The sequence below is a fragment of the Lontra canadensis genome, unplaced genomic scaffold (genome assembly GCF_010015895.1).
Source record: "Lontra canadensis isolate GAN:19392208 unplaced genomic scaffold, GSC_riverotter_1.0 scaffold1, whole genome shotgun sequence".
Taxonomy (NCBI): domain Eukaryota; kingdom Metazoa; phylum Chordata; class Mammalia; order Carnivora; family Mustelidae; genus Lontra; species Lontra canadensis.
Window position 1 is genome coordinate 88816777 of NW_022630995.1, and position 16040 is coordinate 88832816.

Below are 16040 nucleotides of genomic sequence, written 5' to 3' on the forward strand. Positions count from 1 at the left end.
TTTAACCAGAACATGTTCTCCAACCTTTGCACTTGCTTCAAACACTTCACTTACCTAACCATCTCCACAATGCTCCACACAAGCCAGCAGCACGAGGGTTTTTCGGAGTGCTGTGCCTATCTCCTAGAAGGTACTTCTAGACTGTCGTTCTGCAAAATGGGCCTTTTCTATCAATGGCCTCTCCTGCTTCTGATCAGTGCAGTAAATCTGCTTTCCCGAGTCTGTCATAGGCTGTGCTGTTGGAAGGACGTAATGTACGAGTCAGAACGTTCTTCTTACTCACCTGCCAGTGGCTGTAGAGAAGGCAGAAGTGAAGTCAACACTGAATGAGATCCCATTTTAGGGAGTAATGCAGTAAATGTGGCCTAAAAATTCAGGAAAAACGTAGTTGTAAGATATGTTGTCCTATTTTGTATTATCAATTTCTGAAAAAGCAGATTTAACAAGACCAAAAATTATCATTCCTATTTTTCTTCTGCCTATTCTAAGACTTGCATTGATGCTGATCACCCCCGGATGACGGTCGGCTCACTGATAGCCGGGATGCGTAAGCAGTACATGGGATGTGCTGGTGCTAGAGAAATAATATAACCAACACAGATAAATGGTATCAGGGAACTGCAAAACCAACAAGATACTATTTTCGTACAAACAGTTTCTAAAGAGCCACAACACTGTGAGTATAAGAGAGTTGCTCTCTTTTTCTCTCAGCAGAGATTATGAAATTTGGGAGGAGAGGAGGATCACATATGACAATGAAAAACACAAGCAGACGATTCCTGAACTTGAACACGAAGAGACAGTACCTGGACACTACCGGTGGGCATTGATTTTCACATGTACTACACCTGGACAATGAAATATGTCAACATCCCTTCTGTACTCAATTTTCTAAAACTTTCCTTGCAAAGACATTGTATTAGTTTCCTGTCACTGGTAGGAAAAATCCTACCCACAAATGTATGGATTTAAAACAGGAGATCCACAGTCTAAAATGGGTCAGCACAGCTGCCTTCCTGCTAAAGGCCACTTCCTTGCCCTCTTGAGCTTTTGGCTGCATGCTCTGCTTACTTCGTGGCCTCTTCCTCCATCTTGGAAAAAAATTTAAATTCTGTCTATATTCCTTTTAAGTAAGCAAAAATTTATATGATAAAATATGATACTTATGTGATAAAATATGATTAAAAATTTATATGATAAAATACATAAGGTTTTCGGAAGCTATAAACAAAATGTATTAAGTGCCCAGCCCAGAAAGTACACTAGGAGACCAGAAGACCACGATTATCATTACTATTAGCACGATGATGGTGATGATGAAAGATTTCTATCCCAGAAGTTAAAATAAAAGCTTTTATTCTCAAGAAGAGAAAACCTGACTATTGAAGCCACATCCAGGATCTGTTAAACTTAGACTGTGCTTTGCCATTTACCAAGCTCTTTGTCACACGTGACCTTATCCCATCTTGCCTGCAGTTCTGTGATACAGGCATTATTCTCATTCCTGACTTTGTGATGATGAAACTGAGTCTCAATGACTCAGCTGCTTCATTATTAGTAGTCTGTCCCCATCACATATGCCATACTTTGCATTACAAAATAGTTCTGCTCTCTAACAGTTCCAAATGGTCAGGCTTTTGTTATATAAATCGGCAATTTTCAAAGTGTGGTTCCCGGACCTCAGCACCAGCAGCATCTGTTAAAAATGCAGATGCTCAGGCCCTGGGCCTGATCTGCCAAGGGTCAGGCTGAGCAAGATGAGTTTCTTATAAGCCCTCCAGGTTATTCTAATGGACGCTGAAATTTGGGAATTACTGATCTAAAACATTGCTCTTTTCTTCTAACTGCTTACGATCTTAAGACTAAAGGCCTAGCCACACAGAGCCACTGAAGTAATGATTCAGTGATGAACACGTTTATTAGAAGGACTCCTAGAAGTTGGAAGAGCAACTCGTTGAAAATTCTATCCTCTCTCTAATTACCTGGATTTTTCATCTCAACAAAAGTACAACATATTCCATCTACATAGGAAAGAGAGAAGTAAAAGATTGAATTTCAACAGTAAGAGAAGTAGGCTAATGATGGTTTCCAGTGATTTATTCATGGACACATGGCTGCTTTCATAGTTTGACTAATATAAATAATGGTGCAGTAAACATTGGGGTGCATATACACCTTCAATTTTTTTTATTCTTTGGGTAATTACCCAGTAGTGCAAATTCCTGGATTGTAGGATAGTTCTATTGTTAACTTTTTGAGGAACCCCCATACTGTCTCCCACAGCAGCTATACTGTTTGCATTCACACCAACAGCGAATGAGTTCCTTTTCCTCCACATTTCACCAACACTTGTTGCTTTGAGTTTTTGATTTTAGCCATTCTGACAGGTGTGAGGTGATGTCTCATAAGGTTCTGATTTTCATTTCCTTGAAAATGAGTGCTGTTGAGCATTTTTTCATGTGTCTGCTGGCCATCTGGATATCTCCTTTGGAGAAATGTCTTCATGTCTTCTGCTCATTTTTTAATTGAATTATTTGTTTTTTGGGTGTTGAGTTGCATAAGCTCTGTACCCTTTATTAGATATGTCATTTGCAAATACTTTCTCCTACGCAGTAGATTTTCTTCTAGTTTTGTTGGTTTTTACCTTTGTTTGCAGATGCTTTTGATTTTGATGTAGTATATGTATACAATGGAATATTATTCAGCCATTAAAAAGAATGAAATCTTGCCATTTATAATAACATGGGTGGATCTAGAGAGTATAACGCTAAGCTAAATAAGCCAGTCAGAGAAAGACAAATACCATATGATTTCATTCACACCTACAATTTAAGAAATAAAATAAATGAGCAAAGATAAAAAAAAAAAAGAGAGAGAGAGGAGACAAATCAAAAAACAGATTCTCAACTATAGAGAACAAATGGGTGGTTACTAGAAAGGAGGTCGGTGGGGGGATTGGTGAAATAAGTGATGGGAATCGAAACACATTTATCTTAATGACCACTGAGTAATATATGGAAGCGTGGAATCACTATATTGCACACCTGGAACTAATATAACTCTGTATGTTAACTACACTGGAATGAAAATTTAAAAAATAAGTTGTGGGGTAAATCAATAAATAAATGATGGCTTCCAGAATTTCCTATTCTTCTATATTATCTACAGTTGCTTAAGAAAGACCTTGAAAGATTAGATCCACTACCAGTCCTCTTCCTCCTCCTCACAGATCATGTGCTTGGAGAACACTTAACTGCAGCAGGCCAGATCGATGAAATTAAGTCCTCTCATGGTTGGAACAAAAACCAATTGGGTGTGGCATGCCCTAGGCCGAGAGGGGCAAAGGGAGAGCTGACATTCTGTATGTGATAAATATTGCTTACTGGTAATTCACCAAATTGTTTCTAGATCTGGGAGTAAGGGCAAAGGTTCTTGTTCTGATTTATCGTCTATGTCCTGATGGGTTGACTCAACACCCAGGAGCAATTTGGGAAGGCAAAGATTCCTACAGGTTGCCACACCAGAGGTCTGACAACCACTGTTCACTATCAGAACCAAGGGATCAGGGATGCCGGATGGCTCAGACGGTTAAGCCGCTGCCTTCGGCTCAAGTCATGATCCCAGAGTCCTGGAATCGAGTCCTGCATCAGGCTCCTTGCTTGGCAGGGAGCCTGCTTCTCTCTCCGCCTCTGCCTGCCACTCTGCCTGCTTGTGTGCTCTCTCTCTCTCTCTGGCAAATAAATAAATAAATAGATAGATAAATAAAATCTTTTAAAAAAAAGAACCAAGGGATCAGTCCAGCTTCGAGAGAGGCCCTGGGGAAGACAGGCAAAAAAGCGTCCCTGAGGAAAAGCAGCCTGTTTCAAGTCTATCACAGACAGCAAACATTTCAAGGAGATTTAGAAGAAGAGGTACCTTCCTTGTTGCTGTAGCGTGGAGCTTCTTCAAACCCTAGGGTACATTCCAGATGGGAAAAGGGCTATTCCAACTCTCCAGGGGAAGAGCTCTACCCTGGCCAGGGAAGAGATCCTGATGACTGCCCTGCCACAGGTATAGTAAACATCCTTCTGCCCTGAGCCCTGCACCTTAGTCGGCCCGCAAGAGCCATAATGCCTGGGTCCTGGGCACCACTGGAAGGTGATTTCATGCCTATGGAGGACTCTTCTATAGAATTACCAGAGAATCATCCTCTGCATTATAGCAAGGCCTCCTAGCAGAGTGGAGAGAAGGAGGTGAACATTTATTAAACAGTAACTATGTGCCAGGCCTTTTCCATACACTAACTCATTTTATCCTTACAAGTCTCATCATGTAGATAATTTTGTCCCAATTTTTCAGACAAGAAAACAAAGCAGAGGAAATTAGGTTACTTATCCAAAGCCATACAGCTTGCAGTTGGCAGAGCCAGAAGATGAACTCTGGTCTGACTACAAAGTCCCTTCGGCAAAGTCCCTGTCAGTGCTGTCACAGCAGAATGGGCTCACCACCTGTTTCTGAGCAAAGGTCACTTCAGGCCCTTCTATGTGAGCTGTTGACCCCAGATCAATGGAGATCACAGTGTGGACATCACCCGCACCATCTTTGTTGGCCCGCAAACATACATCCTCATTCTGCTGTCCTGCTGGAGAAGCAGCATGCCCTTCCCCGACCACTGAGCAAGGGGATGGAGATCCGATGACAGCCCAGCTGGGAGTTTTTCTTGTGGATGATCCTTACTTAGTCTATCTATTCCTCTTTCTCCTTCTAGACCTCCTTCCTCCATGTTACCCCCTATGCATACCAATTAAACAGAAAGCCATCACCAATTTTTGGTTATCTCTTATGTGAGGGGAAAAAAAAAAAAAGAAAGGCTGAGGTGAATGTTTTATTGCAAAGGAGGACAAACAGCATTTGCTGGAATCTGCTTATTCCAGCATAATTCTCTAAGTGCTCTTTTATTTGCCCTAAACAAGCTTGATAGACAGCACAGTCATAACTATCAGTGACATTTCAGCCAGTTAATCATTCATTAGGCTACCTATGTCAGAAGAACTGTTTTCTTTGAAGTTTGTATTACCATTTTCAAGTTGCCCAAACTGACCTCTTTCAGAAACAGACTCCTTTCTTCTTGGAAGATATAATTTATTTTTTTGGAATATAAAGTTTATTATTCCCCACTAGGGATTTTTAACTATTATAGGACAGTGAGATATTAACGAATGTTTCCCTTTGCGTTTCCCGGCTACAATTACATCCTTCTTTTTACAAGCTATTTGCCAGGACAATTCCACATCAGAATCCATTCCATTCCAGAGCAGGGTTCCTGAGCAGAACTAACCCAGGCTGCTACTTGCCAGGCAGAGCAAACAATTTGGAATGGAATAGGCGGAGAGCATTTGTAGACGGCCCAGGGTGTTCTGTCGTGGCCTAGACCTCGAAAGGAACACGTACTTTCATCTGTGTGAGCTGATTTTACTATGGTCATTTGGTCATCAAATCTAAATCAGGAATTTTGCCTAAGGAATGGATATGTGCACACACTGGCAGAAAGGGACACCAGCCTCCGGGATACAGCATATACTTAGAAATAACCATTACATGGTGCTCTGGCTTCAACATGGAGAATACAGGGGTCTGAGAAACAAAGAGTAAAAGTAAAAGTTGCCCTGTTGCCACCATTTCCCAGCCCAGCTCTGGCCTCTATGAATTAGGAGCTCTATTCCCAAGAGGCCAATAGAGAAGGAAAGAAGTCACCATCCAGATGGCAGGAATAATTAATGACAGAGTGTCAGAAGATAGGGTTGCTCTCGCACTGTGGGAGCAGGAAAAAATAGGTTTGGTACCCTGATGATCCACTGAAGAGTCCTTTAGTATTTCTTTCCTAAACTTTGGAGGAAAATGGATAAGTACGGCTGCCACAGTGTGAGCCAGAGTCCCAGGCTCCTCGGGGAAATCTCCTAAGGCAAGGCAAATCTAGAATGCGGAATGGAAGAGAGAGATTATAAACTCAGTCATCTCCCCAAGGAGAGCTGCCTTCCTGGGGCTAACAGCTCTCCACACTAACCATCCGCGTTTCCCCAGAAAGAAAGACCCATCAGCATCCTCGAGGAACTGGGTATTTTTGTTTTTGTTTTTTTTTAAGATTTTATTTTATTTATTTGACAGACAGAGATCACAAGTAGGCAGAGAGGTAAGCAGAGAGAGAGTAGGAAGCAGGCTCTTCGAGGAGCATAGAGCCCGATGCAGGGCTGGATCCCAGGACCCTGGGATCATGACCTGAGCTGAAGGCAGAAGCTGTAACCCACTGAGCCAACCAGGCGCCCTGAGGAACTGTTTCCAGATGAAGTGGACTTATTATATTAAGCAAGTTGATCCACGTAAGGCAAGAGGTAGACTTTACTGGATGCTGGATGTACTGACAAGATTGACCTCTCACCCCAGCCACTTCCACCCCAGCCCTACACATGCCACACCACGTATATACGCACAAGGAACTCACTGCCCAGGCTGTTGGGACCATCGGCAGCTGCCAGTGTCAGCTTACAGCTGGGCCAAGAAATTGTCCCAGGCCTAAGGGAGCAGCTGCCCAGCTCCTGGTGGCACCTTCTCTCCAGAGGCAAACTGTCCTGTCCCTGCGCGATGAGAGTTCAGAACAAAACTCCAACCCCCTTGTCTGAGTGAGGCACAACTCTGAAGGGCTTTTCCAGTTCCAGACTTCCTCAGAGGACTGGTTAAGGACTTGGTTGCTATGACAAAGCAGACTAGCTTCTCCTCACTTCCCAGTCCTGCTGCCTCCACTCACTTACTGGGGTTTTCCCAAGAGCGCCCCAGTAAGCTGCACTGAGTTATCTGTCTTCAAGTCTGTCTCTCAGGGAACCCAACCTAAAATAAATATGAATAGTGGCAATTCCTAAATGAAGGGATTATTGAAGGTTCTTATCTCCTTTTTGCTTATCTGCATTTTCTGATTCTCAACAATAAACATAAATTACTTCTGTAGTAAGAGCTATAGATTCATACATACACGTTGCACACATATAAAGTTTCTTAGAGTCATTAAGTTCAGGGTGAAAATAGCCATTTAGGTGTGAGTGACCTACAACATACAAAATGAAGAGGAGATATTTGGAGGAAAGAATATTTTATCACATTGTTAAATTTGTATTTTTCTAGTTTTAGTGAGTGTGAATAAATATTTCATGTTTAATGACCAAGAAAATAAAAAGAAGAGGAGACAAAACCAAAACAGACAGATTTTATACATTAGTGAAAAAAATTTTAGTAACAGATAATAGAAAAACATCTAGAAACAAAGAATTGATTGAAACTGACTAAAAATATAAAATATGTATTTACAGTAGTAAAAATTAGAGTATTAAGTATAATAATATAATATATGTATTATATATATTATATTATTATACTATATCTTTATATATATTATTATAATTAAAGGAATTAAATTGCTCTTTTAAAACTTTTCCCATAAGACAAAAATGATGTGTCAGGCTGACAGATTCACAATTAGCACTATCAAATTTTTAGAGGAAAAATAATTATTAATGAAGATGTGGCTAAGGTACTCTTACATAACACTGTTTTATGGATTGGACACTGATATACCACTTTGAAAAAGTTATTTGGTATTATTTTTCCCCAATTTTTTAAATCTGTCTTACGGGTTTTTTTAAATCCAAGTTTCAAATGCACATTTGTCCTCCAGTAGCTTCTCAGAAAAGATGTTTATGAGATAAATTTTTTGAGAAAATATTCCAGTGTAACTGGAAAACATCCTAATACTCAGTTGATAGTTTGGATAGAATTCCAAATTAGAAAAGTAAGCAACAATTTCCTTTACATTTTGAAGGCAATGCTCCTTGATCATCTTTCAGTATGCTGTTGAGAAATTTAAACCCATTATGATTATGATGTGTATGGCACCTGTCCTTGTCACCTCACCCTACCCCCCAGAATCACAGAAATTTATAAAATCATTTGTTTCTCCCCACATACATGAAATTTCACTTTGTGCCTGAGTGTGGTCCTATTCTCACCCACTGTACCAAGTACTTGGTGGACCCACTCAGTGTGGAAAATATCATCTTTCAGTTTGGGGAATTTTCTTGTGACTTACATGCTACATGGCTTCCTGCCTTCCATTCTTCACATTCTGAATTTCTGTTTCTTAAACATTATGACTCCTAGACTATTCCTCTAATTTTCTTTTTTTTTTTTTTGTCTTATTAATATATTTTCTGGGATGTTTCTTTATCATCCAACTCTTTTGTTAAGTATTTCATTTCCTCCATCTTATTTTTAATTTCTAAGAGTGGTTTCTGGTTCTCTGTTTGATTTTCATGGCATGCTATTTTTGTTCCAAAGAAACATATTCTCTTAAATTTCTGAAAATACTAATGATGGTTACATTCCTACTTTTTTCTTAAGATTTTTTTTTTTTTTTAATTTGAGAGAGAGAAAGCATGAGAAGGGGAAGGGTCAGAGGGAGAGGGAGAGCCAGACTCCCCGCTGAGCAGGGAGCCCAATGCAGGACTTGATCCCAGGACTCCAGGATCACAACCTGAGCCCAAGGCAGTCGTCCAACCAACTGAGCCATGCAGGTGCCCTGCACTCTTACTTTTATTTTTGAGGTTTTATTCTTCCAACATAGAACTAAAAGAATTTCATCAATTTGTTTTGCTCTCTCTTTCAGATTAGATTTCTTTTCACAAATAAATTTCTTTTTGGAGTGCCTGGGTGGCTCAGAGGGTTAAGCTTCTGCCTTGGCTCAGGTCATGATCTCGGGGTCCTGAGGAACCTGCTTCTCCCTCTCTCTCTGCCTGCTTGCTTGTGATCTCTCACTCTTTCTCTTTCAAATAAATAAATAAAATCTTTAAAAAAAAAACAAATTTCTTTTCCTTAATTAAATGTTCCTTTTTCAAGGTTTGTGACTAAAGCCCTGGTAAGCTTGTCAACTGTGAACTTCCCTTTGGGGGATCTAGGTGGGCCATTTATTGGGGAAAGTGCAATGACATTTTCTTCAGGTCTTTCTCCGTGGGCTGGTCAGATCCCCCAGAGAAGACTCTTCTAAAATCTTATACAGAGAGTAAAGGCCTGGCTTCCAGTGTTCTAAAAGTGAACAGGGTAGATCTCTCAATAGTTAATAGGCACACATTCAATTAATCTTCCTGTTTCTTTACAGTATTTTTGTCCTCAGCTGTGTCTACTTTTCCTCAGTCAGTTCTGTCCCAGCTTCTCTGGAGAGTAACTCGGCTGACTATGAGGGAGAAGTGCTCACGGGCTTAGCATAAAGAAGGTGATTTGAGAATTTAACTGCTTCTTTAAACTTTCAGTCAGTTCACTATATTTCAGCTAGCTCCTTTAATCCCACCAATTATGGGGTCTTCTGAAGATTCTGCGGTGTAAATTAAGTTTGTTTTCCAATTCCTTCCCTTCACCCCTTACCCTAACTTAGGTTTGGCTTTCTCAGTTCTACCAAGCCGTTTACCATTTATCCATCATCCTTTCCTGTCCTGTCCAGATTTAAAAATGTTCTTGGTACTGCTTCATCTCTTTTCCCCATCTCTGTGGATTTTTGTCTTTTTAAAAGCTTTAGTGAGACCTTAAAAGGAAACAAAATTAGACATATGTATTAGAACTACTGTCTTTACTAGGAAATGGGACTTTAAAAAAAGAAAGATGCACAGAATCTATTACTCAGTAATTTCACTTCTAGGTAAACTCTTGGTCCATGTGTGCCAGCAGCAATGGGCAGAAATATTCAGAGCTTTATTGACATATCAACAAAAAGCAACTCATGGATGAGTCTCAGAAACATAATGGTTAGTTCTTTAAAAATTACAGAAGGATATGTACACTATGAAATAAATTTGTTCAGTTCAAAATAAGAAATCCTAAACATGTATTGTCAATTACTGATATCTTTAATATATCTAATTAAACCATTAAAAAGGCAAAGCAGTGATAAACAAACAAAAAAATCAAAGCAGTAGTTACCCTTGGTTGGAGAGAAACAGAGCGTTAAAATTTGGGATGAAAATAAGGATCTTCAAGAGTACTGGCAATTGTTAGAGTCCCTGGAAGCAAACCCTGATGCAAGAATTTTGAGTGTAAGTAGGAAGTTATCCCAGCAGGTACTGGTAAGGGAGTAGAGAAGTCACATGGGAAGGGAAGGAGGAGAAAGGAAGTCTACACAGGGTGAATTATAAGCTGATTATTACTGTGAGCAACCAAGGCTCAGTATCACTGGGGACCTCTTGAACACTGTAGAGAATACATGTCAAAGTCATCCCACCTGAGGGACAAAGACACTTAGATATCTGTCAGCTCCTGCCCATTATTACTTGAGGGTTGCTCCTGATGGCTTCATTCCCTGGCACCTCCAGCAGGCCCTGCTAGCCAGGACTGAGCATGGTTCTCAACCAGAGGAAAGCCTGCAGGCTAAGCCTTCCGGGGCTTAGGGCAGAGAGCCATTAGTGCTTTTGGGAATAGTGAGCATGAAAAGAGTAAGCCTCCTATGGTACTATTCTACTTTTCAAATTAGGAGTGGCTAAAATGGGATTTATTTGGTTATTTGAAATATGTATGTAAAATGTATTCTTTCACATCAATGCTCATGTTAATTAAGAATATTAAGTAAACTTGTACATGTTTCTTGAATTCCCATTTTGTTCTTTGGAAGATGTTTGTTAAGAAATGTGAACTTCATAGATGCTTCATTTTCACTGGCCTTCTGCTCACTTGCCACGATGGGGCTGTAGAGTCCCTGGTGTCACTGGGCCCTAATTCATTCTCTGAACAAACCGGCCTCCACTGCAGGACGGCTGTTGTATGGTCATTTACAAACCAGCAGGAACTGATTTGCAAGAACTCTTCAGAGAGTATATTTTAGGAAAACAACATGTTGTGAAATTCAATTTATGTGTCTGTTTTTGTATTATTTTTACATAGTAAGGTTTTGGCATTTGGGGTTTTAGAATTCCTATGCCATGGGCTAAGACAATTTTTTGGATCATGATTAATTCAATTCTCAATTATGTTATTCCAAGCAGGAAGAGTTCTGCAAAATCCTCTTTTCTGTGGCCAGGATATTACAGTTCCGTTTAGTGAGCCAGGTGCATTTTAGGCTGTGTTTACAGAACAGGGTCATTCAACGGACCAAGGCAACGACAGCTGACACCTGGATGTTACTGAACCATACAGGGCAGCTGGACTCTAGGGGCTACCTTACTAATCCGTGTTGGGTTACACAAACAGGCCAACGGTTCCTTAATTGATTTTGGAGACTTCTTCCTAACTACTCAGAATCATTGGAGTCAATAGCTCTGTATGAAGTCAGCTATATAGACAACACCTGTTTATGGACTAAATTACCCCTTTGATACGTCAGCTTAAAAAAAAATAACTTTGAATATAAGTTTCAAAAGAATCTCAGCGCCTACAATGACAGGCATACCTGTATTCTTTGGCACAAAGTTTGACTTAATCCACTATATTAAAACAATTGAAAACACTCTTTACAAAGGAAATGACAATTTAGTAGCTTGAAGATCCCTCATTTTCCTCTGAACAATACAGGCTCATCATTCTACCTCTGAAGGTGAGTCTCTATTTACACTCCCAACAAACTGATCAGAAAGTACGGAATGAGCTGTTTCAGAAGAGCCCATAAGAACTGACTCTGTAGAGGTGGAGATGTAAGCAGAATAGGGAAGCTGGTAACAGGCATGTTTTAAGGGACATCTCTAACAGGAGAGTAAAATGTACTGTGACTCCCTTTAATTTTATACATCAATATGGCCTCAGGGCCTACTTGGTGAGGCAGACCAATTTCATATTCCCTTTGTAACTATAAATATTTCTATTTCATAGCCATTAGTTTAGCCGTCTCTTAAAATGGATTAGTCATTAGTTTTTGAAAACCGTCCTTTAAAAAAAATTTATGTATTTATTTAAATAATCTCTAGACCCAATGTGGGGCTTGAACTCATGACCCTAAGATCAAGAGTCACATGCTCTTCTGACTGAACCAGCCAAGTGCCCCCAAAGATCATCTTTATTTTCCTTCATATACAACCCTAGTATATTAATGGGTGGACTGATGGGTTGATGGGTAGATTAGATGGATGACAGATGAATGACTATAATTTAAATTGGAAATTTTGACCAATACAACAATACGCAAAATACATTTCAAAGGGAGCTCTAAAACCACAGAGCTCAAATTTCAACATAGGTATAAAGAATCATGGCAATTGTGAGAATTTTTTTTTTTTGAGGACAATTTCATTGGAAAGATAGATGCACTGTGGGTGAACAATGATCAGAATTGTTTTCAATGTACCTCAAGACAGTCATAGAATTCACGATCTCCTGCACTAACCCTGTCTTTATGTAAAATATTGATATCTTGGGGTGTCTGGGTGGCCCAGTCAGTTAAATGTCTGCCTTTGGCTCAGGTCATGACCCCAGGGTCCTGGGATCAAGCCCTGCAATGGGTTCCCTGCTCAGTGGGGAGTTTGCTTCTCCCTCTTTTCCCCACTCCTGTTCTCTCTTGTTATCTCTGTCTCTCTCAAATAAACAAAATCTTAAAAAAAAATAAAATTTGATATCTTGCCCATCATATTTGTTTCCATTAATATTTATTTTTTCAAAAGTTTGATGAAAGTATTATTTACCTTGCTGATTATTTTGGCATCCCCTTTAATTTTGCTCTTAAGACGAGTGCCTCACTAGTTTCACCCTAGTCCCAGTCCTGAGTGAGGGGTACCAGGTAATGACGTCTGCCTCTTACCTGTGCCTGTTAAAGCACACTAATACAGCAGGAAAGGGCCAGGTGACTAGGAATGTATGGCACACTCCTCTCAGAGTGGGTCAAAAGTGCGGGAATTCTAGGAACTAGATGAAAACTAATGGTAGGAATATTATCCTGGGGTCATTTAAAAAAGTGTCCTGTCCACGAGGATGGTCTGAGAGGATTGGAGACAACCAAGCAGCTGGCAGGCAGAAGTTGAGGGGCACTGAGGATGAGGCACTGCCACATCTGGAGAGCTAGACTGAGGGCCAGGGCAATAAAAGGGGCCCCACCTCTCTCTACCTTCCATTCTGCCACCCAGTCCTAGAGGTCAGAAGCAAGAAGGTTTACGGAAGACTCTTCCCCAAAAATTGCTGGCTTGCCTGTGGGCCCGGCCCTGGAATGAAGGTAGAGTGTAGATGAGATGTCTCACCTTTGAATAAAGAGTAAAGTATTCTTTAATATGTAAGGCAAAACATTCCTAAATATTGAATTAAAGCTATGGTTTGGATATGAATGTGGCTTTCGAACTCAAGGTCCTGTTGCAAAATTCCAGGGGCACAATTCCCATTAGAATCTACTGGAGCTAGGGGCTGCCTGGGTGGCTCAGTGGGTTAAGCCTCTGCCTTCAGCTCAGGTCATGATCTCAGGGTCCTGGGATCGAGTCCCACATCGGGCTCTCTGCTAGGCAGGGAGCCTGCTTCTTCCGCTCTCTCTCTCTCTCTCTACTTGTGATCTCTCTCTCTGTCAAATAAATAAAAAATCTTAAAAAAAAAAAAAAAAGAATCTACTGGAGCTAAACTCTAGGAGACTCATACACGAAGACTACAATGCAAGTGGTGCCCCTGGAGCTGTGTGACTCCAAGGCCCTGATAGAACATTTTATTACTTGAATGGGCAGAAAAACACAAGGGACTGCCTAGGTTTTTAAGCAGTCACAGGAAAAAATTCCTAGTGAAAGATAAAGACAAAAATAAATCTGCATTTTAGTTAAACTCCATAAATTGTGCTCACTCAACCCCTAGTTACAGAAGGATAAGCAGAGGAATGAATGGATGAATAAACAGACTGCAAAAGTTCAATTTAAGTTTAAAGAGAGTGATTCTATTAAATTAATCTGTTTCTTTAACAGGGAGATGATTTAAGAAGCAAATGCCTACTGAAAAAGGAACAAACATTCATTGGGGGCAAATTTCAATGTCTGACTGACTGAGGTTGTTTAGGGACTTTATCTGTATTTCAAAGGTTGGTCTTCCATATAGATAATATCACTGCAAAGAGAAAACTGCCCTTATGCCCTTGGGAGAAAGCATACACATCTGGCACAGCTGGCATCTGCTATCTTGTCCGCTAATCTAGTCTGACAGCCATCTAGAGCATTCCCACATCTCTGTATTTCTCTTTTCTCCAGTCTCACTTTCACCATCTTATTTTCAGTTCTCATTTCTCAGCAAGGTTATAGCAATATTTAATTAGCTTTTTCTTCCAGATGAGTCCCTCAAATCCCTCCTCTACTTGGTGCCAAATGAAGCCTTCTAAAATATGAATCTTGAGCAAATGAAGATATGTGCATGGGTCATGTGCATGGGTCTCTATGCACAAACAAACTTATAGGAGTATACACATATACATACCTATGTGTACATATACATACATATGGGTCCATAGAAATATATATATACATATATATATATATATATATACACACACACATACACACACACACACACATAAATATATGTGTCAGTGTATTCAAACATACTTAAAACTAGATGAATTGTATACAAACATAATATTAATTATGTACAGTTGGTGGGATAATAAGTCTTTGAGTAATTTTTTCTTTATGCCTTTTTGTACTTTCTAAGTTACCTGCATTAATTGCTCATTAATTAAAAAAAATTCTTGGGGCACCTGAGTGGCTGAGTCAGTTAAGCATCCGACTCTTGATTTTGGCTCAGGTCATGATCTCAGGGTTGTGAATTAAGCCCCACATTTATAATACAAGTTATAATTATAAATTATAGTATATATTTAATATAAATTATAATATTATGTTTATATTTATAATATAGGTGAAATATTTATATTTCATTTATATATATAAATATATATATAAAGGCTAGCACCAACTACGTTGAGAGATAAAACCTTGAGTAACTTTTACTTTTCTTTGAGCTGAGCTATATTTTCAAAATTTTCTATAGTGATATACACAGTTATGGTAGTCTGCCCACTAAGTGTGTTTCTCTGTGGCAAGGATGTAAAGCTATGGTATAGCAAAGACAACTGATGCTTTTCCTAACATTGGTTACATTTTCTTGATTTCTACAGGATTACTTCTGCCATGCCTGAGAAGCAGTGCTTTGGCAACATTATTGTTTCACTCTGAGATAAAAGTTTGCTTCATTCCATCAAGGAGTCAAAGTCCCTTGTGGTATTCTGCCAACCAGATAGCTGTGGAGCCTATGATCTGCAATTAACTTTCCTTTGGAAAGCCTACAGATGGAGGCTCCTCAATTTGGTTGCAAAATAGGCAGGGAGTCAAAATATTACACTGGATAAATCCGTGACCCTAGCATCAGATTAGAAGGCAGTGGGGGTACTATTCATTATTAAACAAACTGTTAGCTGATCAAACTCACACACTGAACCCAGACTGGGAAACAAATGGCACTTCCAGCCAGGCAACAAAGGCTTTAATTAGGATACGTAAGCTTACTTTGTACCTTTTTTGTACCCATTTTGAATTGTCTCTGCCCCTAAATCTGAAAATCTCTTAGAAGAAACAACAGGTTAACAGATTCTACAATCAATACGTAAATGTAAAAGGGTTCTGTTGGTGATACTGGAGTACAGACAAAGAAGAGTTAGCCCAGACCAGCAGGAAGGGGGAAGGCAAGGCAGTCTGTTGGATAGGTGACACTGAGCTGACTCTGAAAGTCTAAGTGGCTGTTAGGCTGGGACAGTACGTGATAAGGGGTGGATTTACATGCAGAGTTAAGAAGATGTACAAAAATATAGAGAGGGGAGAGATCAGAGCACCTTGGATAGGGGAAGAATAAAGCAAGGTGAACAGGAGAGGTAAGGAATATAGAATTGTATGCTGATGGCAATAAGGAATCACTGAATGATAATATGCAAAGATAGGACATGACCACATGTGCAGTCTATGAAGGTAATTCTCTAGACAAAATGGATTCTGAGAGACCGGAGGAGGGGAACACCATTTAGATTATTGTAGCAATCG

The 16040-nt window shown here is 39.8% G+C and overlaps 1 protein-coding gene and 1 long non-coding RNA gene across 2 annotated transcripts in view; one reads left to right on the forward strand and one right to left on the reverse strand.

Moving 5' to 3' along the window:
- FABP2 (fatty acid binding protein 2) overlaps positions 1-16040 on the forward strand; it is a 35729-nt gene that overhangs the window by 2801 nt on the left and 16888 nt on the right. The gene's annotated exons all lie outside the window — the stretch shown is intronic.
- LOC116868387 overlaps positions 233-16040 on the reverse strand; it is a 56219-nt gene continuing 40411 nt past the window's right edge. Inside the window, exon 3 of the long non-coding RNA XR_004382807.1 lies at positions 233-365. This is a non-coding gene — a long non-coding RNA (uncharacterized LOC116868387). The remainder of the gene's footprint in view (positions 366-16040) is intronic.